Here is a 10,174-nt window from a genome sequence, read left to right on the forward strand (position 1 = left end):
GGAGACAGAACAGCCCAGGTCCCAGCCCTGACCTCAGGGGAAGTTGCCAGGATCACTGGTGCCCTGGCACCCACCCTTCTCCCACACATGTCCCCACTCCTTACTGCATGTCAAACCTGCAGCAGAAAGTCCCTGGAGCAGGTACGCTTTCTTCCAGAAACATGGGGAGCGAAGCGGGCAGTGTGGGGAAGAGAGTCCCTGGTACATGGGACCCACAGGCAGAAGATGAAGAGGGAAGAAGCAGTAGGAGGCAGGCTCAGGGTGAGCACTTGGAAACTGCCTGGGATTGCACGTGCAGGGCAGGAGTTGCAGTAAATGCCAGAGAAGGAGCAGCACAGCCCCTAGGGCTGACCCTGATCAGGGAATGAACTCCCTCTGGTCCAACTCAGACCCCCAGGGACTGGCTGTTAGCAGGCACATGGGCACAGGCATTTGGAAGGCAGAATAGGTCGGAGCTCCTGGGAACTCTGGGAAATGGAGTCCAGGCTGCAGCATTCATAGAGACACCAGCTGGCCCTCCCCAAAGGCTGCAGTCGGGGGTGGGTGCCCACAACCAGAGGGCATTTCCTTTTGTTCAGTCCCTCCTTCCTTTCCTTCCCCTCCAAAAACCTCAGGGATCAGTTGCTGTTCTTCCTTTCCTGAATCAAATCTGAAAGAGTGACACTCACTGCTGCTAACTGACCCCAAATCCTGGCTCCCTCATAACCTCTGTCTCTTCCAGAAAAATCTTATTTACTACTTTGGCCCTAGAAATCATAAATGACTATGATAGAATGTAACTTTTAACAGAGGTGAGGAAGGCATGGTTTAATATCCAGTTTTGAGAATACAATTTTCATTTGTATTTTATTGATGTTTATAGTTCTTTTAAGATTTATTGATTTATTTGGAAGTCAGAGTTACAGAGAAGGAGAGGCACACAGAGAGAGAGAGAGAGGTGTTTTCCATCTGCTGGTTCACTCCCCAATTGGCAGCAGCACCACAGCACCGACCCCTTATAGTTCTTTTCAAATCATTTTACACTGTCTTTTTATTCATCTAGTACAGAGACAGAAGAATGGACACAGAGCTAACATAGCTGAGTATTCAAGGAGACAGGTTAAGGGGTTAAATGCCTCATATCATATTATTTATACCTTAGATTAATTCTGGGGACAGTATTATCTGGAGTTTACAAAGTAGAAACTGAATGGAAAGAGCTTAGAAAAATACGGTGTTTTTTAATATCATTAAAAAGGCCAATCAAGGGGCCAGCACTGTGAAATAGCAGGTAAAGCTACTGCCAGCATGGACATTCCATATGGGTGGAGGTTGAGCCCGGCTAGTCTGCTTTCAATCCAACTCTCTGCTATGGCCAGGGAAAGCAGTGGAAGATGGCCCAAGTCCTTGGGCAGCTGCACCTGTGTGAGAGACCCAGAAGAACCCCCTGGCTGCTGGCATTGGAGCTGTACAGCTCCAGCCATTGTAACCAATTGGTGGGTGAACCAAAAGATGGAAGATGTCTCTCTCTCTCTCTCTCCCTTTCTACTCTGTGTAACTCTGACTTTCAAATAAATAAATAAATCTTTTTTTAGAGAGCCAATCAACATATAACACTAGCATAAAAATCTTTCTTTTGTCTTGGGTCTCAGTTTTTAAAATCTGATTTCTCAAAGGGAAAAAATGTGAGAGAGATGAAGTATACCGACAAAAATAATTTACTGTAATTATTTACTGTAATTATATATTGTAATGATGTACTGTAATTTACTGTAAAGAACCATATAGGATTATAACTTGTCTAGAAAACAAAGGAGATTCAAAGTTGCTATTATTTCATGGTTATTTTTTCTTATTTTTAATATCAAGATAGTATATAAATATTATGCACTCCTAGGTATTTGTGTGTTGTTTGATATGTTTTATTTTTAAGCAGAAATTCAAAGAGATAACTGGCTAACATGGAGTTCTGTGTTTCTGATTACTTCTCTCAATTAGAGATCATGGGATTAGAGTTGGTGCTAGATTAAGAATGCTTCAATTTTTATCCACTGACTTCACACCAGCATTTACTATGTTAAACAATATTCTTGGGGTAGATGGCTCTTTCTTGCCAGACTGTAAACTTCATGGGGTCTAGAAACATATTTGCTTTGACACTAAAACTCAGCATCTTGACAGTCAGTCTTTTAGTTGAATAAATACATGATATACAAAATAAATATTTCTGCCCCTCAAGAACTGCCTAAGAGAGAAGAAAATAGAAATCAATTTGATGATTCTCAGTATTAGGTGAATATATAATTTGTCGTTCTGACATAAGCTTGGTCATAAAAAGGGCATATGAATAATTACACACAGTTGAAGTGTATGAACACCTAGGGCCAAGCGGGATAAATGTTCACCCTAGCTATGTATGGCACTCCATGTCAATAGGAGAGGAAGGAGGAAGAGGGGAGGGAGTGTAGGTGGGGAGGTGGTTACGGAGGGAAGAATCACCATGCTCATTACTTAGCAGCAAAGAGGGAATCTGTGATCATTTGTTGCTTAAGAAACGGTGATAGGCATTATTTAATTATAATGCAGGCATCAGTGTTCTCCTGTCTCTGAAATAGGAAGTCTATAACTCAGAATTCCTTGCTGTTTCATCAAAAACAATTCAAAACAAAAACCTAATTAAGCATAAGAGGAAGTTATGCATTAGAAGTCTATTCTAATCTCTAGGAGGTTCAGGGGTTGGAAAATTCATCCAAAATCTTGCTGCCAAATGTCCCATACATTTTCCATGACCACTATCCATAAGCATAAGCTCTTTAAAAAAAGATTTATTTATTTGAAAGTCAGAGTTACACAGAGAGAGGAGAGGCACAGAGAGAGAGAGAGAGAGAGAGAGAATCTTCCATCTGCTGGTTTACTCCCCAATTGGATGCAATGGCCAGAGCTGAGCTGATCCAAAGCCAGGAGCTAGGAGTTTCTTCCAGGTCTCCCATGTGGGTTCAGGGGTGCAAAGACGTGGGCCATCTTATATTGCTTTCTCAGGCCATAGCACAGCTGGATCATAAGAGGAGCAGCTGGGACTTGAACCAGTGACCATATGGGATGCTGGCACTGCAGGAGGCAGCCTTACCTGCTACACCACAGCACCAGCCCCCATAAGCCCTATCTTCTGCAGAACCAGCACCCCAGACACCAGCCACCACATGGCATCCCATGGCACACTCACCCCTGGCAATGTGCTGCAGCTCCTGCTCCTCTCCACTTTCACTGGAAGAATCTGCAACTCCTTGTTTTCATGCAAGTAATTCTGATTCAGATGATGCCCCTGACACAATTGGCTGGCAAGTGCCATGGCATGTGTCCACGGCCTAGCTAAATGCAAAGCTGGAACATTTTAAACTTTTCACTACCATGGTGAGACACGGACTCCATCTAATGAAGTAGGGGATTTTTCAGGGAGTCTAGAGAATCAAATATGACAAAATGACAAATCTTAACCAAAGAGTGCTGTGGTACAGATGAAGAGAACCCAAAATGTATTTTTCTATCTTTTCTTTTCTGAGTTAAGTGCCTAAAAACAAAGCCAATGAGGGTTAAACAGACCCATTCTGAAAATTCCTTAACATCTTCATTTTCATCCAAATTAATATATTGCTTGAAGAAAATAAATTTTACATAAATGAAAATGCAGTACCACAGACAAGTGTACAGAACATAGGCCCTCGGTTAGCTTCAAACCATCTGGGTCCATTAATGTGTTCTTCCAGAACCCAAGCTGCAGTACAATAGAACCACAGCCTCTGACATTCCTCCTCCACCCCAATGGATCTTGGGTTTTCCTCCCACCTCCCCCTCCTGTGAATACATCAGTAGCAGAACAAATGGAATCCAAAGATACGATGATGTTATTTAACATGGAATAAACATAGTGTTTTAGTCAGTACAATCCTCAATACTACACTAATAATTCCGAGTTCACTGATTATGAAAGTAAGTATAAGAAATCTCTTCCTAAGTAATCATAACATCGAGAGCTGAATGTAGACTTTCAAAGTGAAAGAGAGAATAGTGTAGAGATGTGTATCTCTATAATACAGATTTACCGCTGTACTTTATAGACAGTACACCATGTTTGTATTTTTTTTTTGCAGTCTAGCATAGTTTATTATATCCAGCTTGTCAGTTTGGAAATTTTATGATTAGACACTAATATACAACAAATTTTGAATCCTTACAGATAATATAGAGCACCCTAGGTCCTCCCAAGGGCAGAAAACAGACCAAGAGCTCATAGACTGGCTGCAACTGCAAGAAGCAGATGAAGATATCGTCAGAAAGATACATATTCCTGCAGTGTGGCTGCTGAGCAGTTCTGCCCTTATGGATCTCATCTCTGTTTCAGATCATTAAAGAAAGTTGATGCTTTATGAAATTTCTAAAGATTTCACTAATGAGAATCTAAGATATCTTCACTATGCTAAGAGCCTCAGAACAGCCCAAAGACTTGGGCCATCTATTGCTTTCCCAGGCCATAGCAGAGAGCTGGATCAGAAGAGGAGCAGCCGGGACTAGAGCCGGAGCCCATATGGGATGCTGACACTTCAGGCCAGTGCTTTAACCCGCTGTGCCACAGCACTGGCCACAATGTAGTATTTCTAATAGAAGAGATGGTTAAGTCATTAACTCCTCTAAAATACAAGTTAAGTATTAGTTTTTAAACTCTGCTTCATTCATGAGAACAACAAGATTTTCTCTCTTTGCTTCTGGGTATGTAAATTTTCTTCTAAGAAATTAATCATGACTTTTACATCTCAGACCCTCCCTATTATGAGTAAGTAGAGAATATTGTGGGGTCATACGCTCATTCTATCAAAGGAACATTTCTCCAATTAAAGAAAACATTATGGGCATCCCATATGGGCACTGGTTGGAGTCCTTGCTGCTCCACTTCTGATCCAGCTCCTTGCTATGGCCTGGGAAAGCAGTAGAAAATGGCCCAAGTGCTTGGGCCCATGCACATGCATGGGAGACCTTGAAGCTCCTGGCTCTTGGCTTCAGATGAGCCCAGCTCCAGCCGTTGCAGCCAACTGGAAAGTGAACCAGCAGATGGAAGACTTCTCTCTCTCTATGCAACTCTGCCTTTCAAATAAATAAATCAATCTTTGGGAAAAAAAAAGATGTCCAAGTCTTACATCAGAGTACTGGGCTTCAGTGCCTAGCTCTGGTTCCTAACTCCAGCTTCATGCAAATACTGATCCTATAAGGCAGCACTGATGGCTCAAGTATTCAGGTTTCTGCCCACACATGGGAGATTAAGAATGAGTTCATGGGCTGGCGCCATGGCTCACTTGGTAAATCCTCTGCCTGCAGCACCAGCATTCCATTTGTGTGCCGTGTTCTAGTCCTGGTTATTCTTCTTCCAGTCCAGCTCTCTGCTGTGGCATGGGAGGGCAGTGGAGGATGGCCCAAGTGCTTAGGCTCCTGCACCTTCATGGAAAACCAGGAAGAAGCACCTGGCTACGGGCTTTGAATTGGCATAGTGCCAGCTGTAGTGGCCATTTGGGGAATGAACCAGCAGATGGAAGACCTTTCTTTCTGTTTCTCTCACTGTCTTTATCTCTACCTGTCAAATAATCAAAAAAATTGAGTTCACACTCCTGGCTTCAGCCTGACCCAGTTCTGGCTGTTGCAGGCATTTGGGGGAGTAAAGCAGAGAATCAGAGTGCATTTTCATTCTCTCTCCCTCTGCCTCCTAATTAAGTAAAAAAAAATTAAAGACACTCAAACTGGACTAAAGGAAATAATATAGGTAAGTGTTCCACTTCTTTCATATGACCAACAACTAGGTACTAAAAGTTTTCAGTTTTTCCACTCACCACATCCTTTGCCCATGGCATTTAATTTCCTAGGTTTTAATTTTTCTTTTCCCTAGGTAAAATGTGACCACTTGGTGCCAGTGCTGTAGCATGAGGTAAGACACTGCCTGCAATGCCGGTAACCCATATGGGTGCTATCTGAGTCTCAGCAGCTCCCCTTCCAATCCGGCTTCCTGCTAATGGTCCCAGAAAAGCAACAGAAGATAACTGGGGCCCTGCCACCCACATGGGACACCCAGATGAAGTTCCTGTCTTCAGTCTGGCCCAGCCCAGGCCACTGCAGCCACCTGAGGAGTAAACCAGCAGATAGATAATCTGTCTCTTCCACTCTGCTACATTTTCAAATATATGCATCAATCTTCCTTTAAAAAATAAAAACAAAAACCATTTAAGCTTTCAAAGGTATACAAGAAAGAAGTTTACAGCACTGATAAATTCAGGACCTAAACCATCTTCATGAGTGAAAAAAGCAAAGCAAAGAGCAATATACAGAATGATACTGAGTGGGTTTTTAAAAGCATATATTTTGATCCCTAAATTTCTAAACCATGAACATGATTATTACATAAATATATTTATATATTTTTAAGAATTGTTTTATTTACTTGAGAAAGGTCTTCCATCTGTGGCTTCACTCCCCAAATTACTGAAAACCTGGGGCTGGGCCAGGGCAAAGCCAGGAGTAGGGGCCAATGCTATGGCACAGCAGATTTACAACCTTAGCTTGAAGCACTGGCTCCCATAAGGGTGCTGGTGAAAGACGGGGCTGCTCCACTTCTGATCAAGCTTACAGCTTATGGTCTGGGAAAGCAGTAGGAGATGGCCCAAGTCCTTGGGCCCCTGCACCTAAGTGGGAGACCTGGAAGAAGCTCCTGGTTCCTGGCTTCAGATCAGCACAGCTCCAGCCATTGCAACCAGTTGGGGAGTAAACCATCAGATGGAAGACCTCCCTCTCTCTCTCTCTCTGTGTGTGTGTGTGTGTGTGTGTGTGTGTGTAACTCTTTCAAATAAATAAACAAATCTTTAAAAAAAAAAAGCCAGGAGTCAGGGAAATTTCATCCAGGTCCCTCGCTTGGGTGCAGGACCCAAGGATTTGTACCATATTCTTCTGCTTTCCTAGGTATGTTAGCAGGGAGCTGGATCAGAAGTAGAACATGCAATTGGTGCCCATAGAGGATGCTAGTGCTGCAGTTGTTGGTATAACCCATTTTTGCCACAGTGCTGGCCCCGACAATTTTTAATTCCTAGGAATTAACAGGGATGAAAGAAGTATGGCAGGATACCTTTTTATCAGAAAAAATATTTTATTTATTTGAAAATGTTATATAGAGATGTAGAGAGAGAGAGAGAGAGAGAGAGAGAGAGAGAAAGAGAGAGAGAATCTTCTGTCTGCTGGTTCACTGCCCAAATGGCTACAATGGACAGAGCTGAGCTGATCTGAAGCCAGGAGCAAGGAGCTTTTTCTGGGTCTCCCACATGAGCAAAAGGGCCCAAGGACTTGGGCCATCCTCTACTGCTTTCCCAGGTGCATTAGCAGGAGGCTGGACTGGAAGTGGAGCAGCTGGAACTCTACCAGCTCTCATATGGGATGCCTGTATTTCAGGCCAGGGCTTTAACCTGATGTGCCACAGTGCTGGCTCCAACAGGTGACCTTTTACTCTCAATAATCTCCTCTTGGTATTGGCAGCAGTTTGTAATTTTTTGTTTATTTGCCTTCTTCTTAATCTATATTTTTAAAAAATTACAAAAAGTTCCAGCACCCTGAGAACCTCCATCACAATGGCGTACAATCAGATGTTCATCCACAAAGTGTGGTGTAGATGCAAGGTGGAAAATGCAAGGTGAGTTGATTCATCTTTCTCAGGCTGTGGTTTCCATGGGCAACTTTTACAACCAACTGCCTTATTTGTTCCTCTTCCACAGAGTGGAACACATGTTAAGTCATCCTATTTAGCCAAAAGCCAGTGGCAGCACTTCAATATGTCATCAATCCAGGGCCAGCATTGTGGCACAAAGGAGTAAGTTGCCAACTGCAACAGCAGCATGCCTTATGGCACTGCTTTGAGACTCACCTCCTTCACTTCTCATCCAGCTCTTTGCTTGGAAAAGGAGCAAAGATTGCCCAAGAGTTTGGGTTCCTGCACCCACATGGGGGACTGGGACAGAGTTCCAGGGTCCTGGCTTCAGCCTGGCTAGCCCCAGCTATTGTGGCCATCTGGAAGTGAGCCAGCAGATGAAAGATAGAGATCTCTCTCTCTCCCTCTCTCTCTCTCTCTTCCTTTTACCTAAGCATACATTACATAAATAAATGAAAATGCATCAATATAGCAACTTTTTGAGGAAAAGTCTTCTGATTATTGCAGGTATTGTCTCAATGCATAAAAATATTCAGACACAAAAATTATAAACTGATTTATATTTATATTTCTCAACCACATACTTTTCAGAAAAAATTGTCTGCCATTCAGCATCAGGTATCAGTCTGAAAGCATTCATTAAAAAATCAAGTTATTTTACTAAACACAAAAACATCTAGTATAGGCTGCATATAAACCAGTGGCTTCCATGGGTATACACAGATTGATTTTTGTTAATTTACAGGGATCACTGCACTTCCCTGGCATGGAGCTGTCTGAAGAGTTTAAACACTGATTGGTGTGGCATTATTTCTGATATTTGCTTATTATCCAGAGTGCATTTATTAAATATCTATCTTGAACTCCACACTCTATAAATCTATTTCAAATATGTAGATATTTAATGGTACTTACACACTTACGAACTGAGCTAATCCTCCTAACTTCTCTCTGGAAAAGCTATGCCTTTGACATTGCTTTTTTTCACTCATATGGAAATGCATAATATGCTTCTGTATGGTACTTCAGAATTTATAAAAGGCTTTTCAGGTAAGATTTACATAACATCATGTGAAAGTGGCCAAAGGACACAGTCTTCTCATTACAGAGGGGAGAGGTATGAAGTCACTCTCTGAACAGTTACTCAGATTCTGTCAGTCAGGTTCAGAATCTTATTAGGTATCAGATACACATCTAGATTTTTTTCCCTACTGTCTCTGTCAGAATTCCCAGCCTATGAGTGAACTTTAGTCTGAATGAATGCTAATATTCAAGGTTCTAAGTGAAAAAATTACTGAGGTTTGTATTGGTGAGTAAAGCATGTGTCTAAACATTACATGTATTTAATAATAAGTATTGAATCACATGAAACTGAATATAAGATTATGCAAATTTTTAAGATGAAGAGCATATATTTAAAACCACATTCTTACATTTTGCAAACGTGTTGAAACAGCTTACTGGAGCATGTGTTTGGCATAGTGGTAAAGCCTTCCACATCCCAGTCAGAATGCCCAGGGCTCAAGCCCTAGCCCTGCTTCTGCTTCTGGCTTCCTGCTAACAGAACCCTGGGAGGCAGCAGCTGATGGCTCAAGTACTTGAGTCCCTGCCACCTGTGTGGGAGACCCACACTGAGTTCCTCGCTTCAGCCTGAACCAGCTCTGGTTGGTGCAGACATTTGAGGAATGAGCAGGAAATGGAAGGGCTCTCTCTGCCTTTCAAATAAACAAAAATAACTATACAGACCTTTTCTTAAGGTGTCTTGCTCACTTCTAAATGATTTCCCTTTTCACAGTAAAATACCTAACTGTCCTCTTTAGTAACAGTGCATGTTTTGCTCTCCATGTCCACTCCTGAGCTCCAAGTACTGGCAGCTCACCCTAGCAAACTGACTGGTTCCAATGTTCAAGTACTCATCTCCCATTCTCTTTTGGTGGGTCTACCGGAAAGAAAGGAGAGTATCTACAGTAATTAATATCTTACTGTTGCTCTTGCTGTCCACCTGCAGACCTGAAGGATGACCAGCTGAATACACACTGTGAAGTTCTGGACGTAGTTTCCAAACTTCAGTCACTTTGCAGCAGAGGGACTCTGTTCTCATCAATCACCTGAAAGCCTGCAGGAGTAGGGAGAAGCTGTGTTTGAAGAATTCACAAATACAGTGCATTGAAGCCAACCACTACCACCCCCACCACACCCCTACTTCAGGGTTCTGGCAAATCCCAAACCAGGAGTTTGGGACCAGCAGTGGTTCAGGAGGTGACCTCAACTCCTTACTCTGAACAGCTCCAAAGTGCCTGGTGCACCCAGCGGGAGCTCAGCGCCTCGACTTCCCGCCCTCCTGCCCTCCCCACCAGGAATTCGGCTCCCAGAGCCTCCAGGAAGCCTGCAACAGACCCGCAGACAGGAATGTGTGTCCAGAGCTAACCCAAAATACAGGCCCAGCTCAAGTGTCACTTCCCCACA

The 10,174-nt window shown here is 42.9% G+C and overlaps 1 long non-coding RNA gene across 1 annotated transcript in view; it reads right to left on the bottom strand.

The window, feature by feature from the left end:
* Window positions 1-9,825, bottom strand: part of LOC138848330 (uncharacterized) — a 47,323-nt gene extending 37,498 nt beyond the window's left edge. Inside the window, exon 1 of the long non-coding RNA XR_011386117.1 lies at window positions 9,692-9,825. This is a non-coding gene — a long non-coding RNA (uncharacterized lncRNA). The remainder of the gene's footprint in view (window positions 1-9,691) is intronic.
* Between the last annotated feature and the right edge of the window lie 349 nt (window positions 9,826-10,174).

Source organism: Oryctolagus cuniculus, unplaced genomic scaffold, assembly GCF_964237555.1.
Source record: "Oryctolagus cuniculus unplaced genomic scaffold, mOryCun1.1 SCAFFOLD_45, whole genome shotgun sequence".
NCBI lineage: Eukaryota > Metazoa > Chordata > Mammalia > Lagomorpha > Leporidae > Oryctolagus > Oryctolagus cuniculus.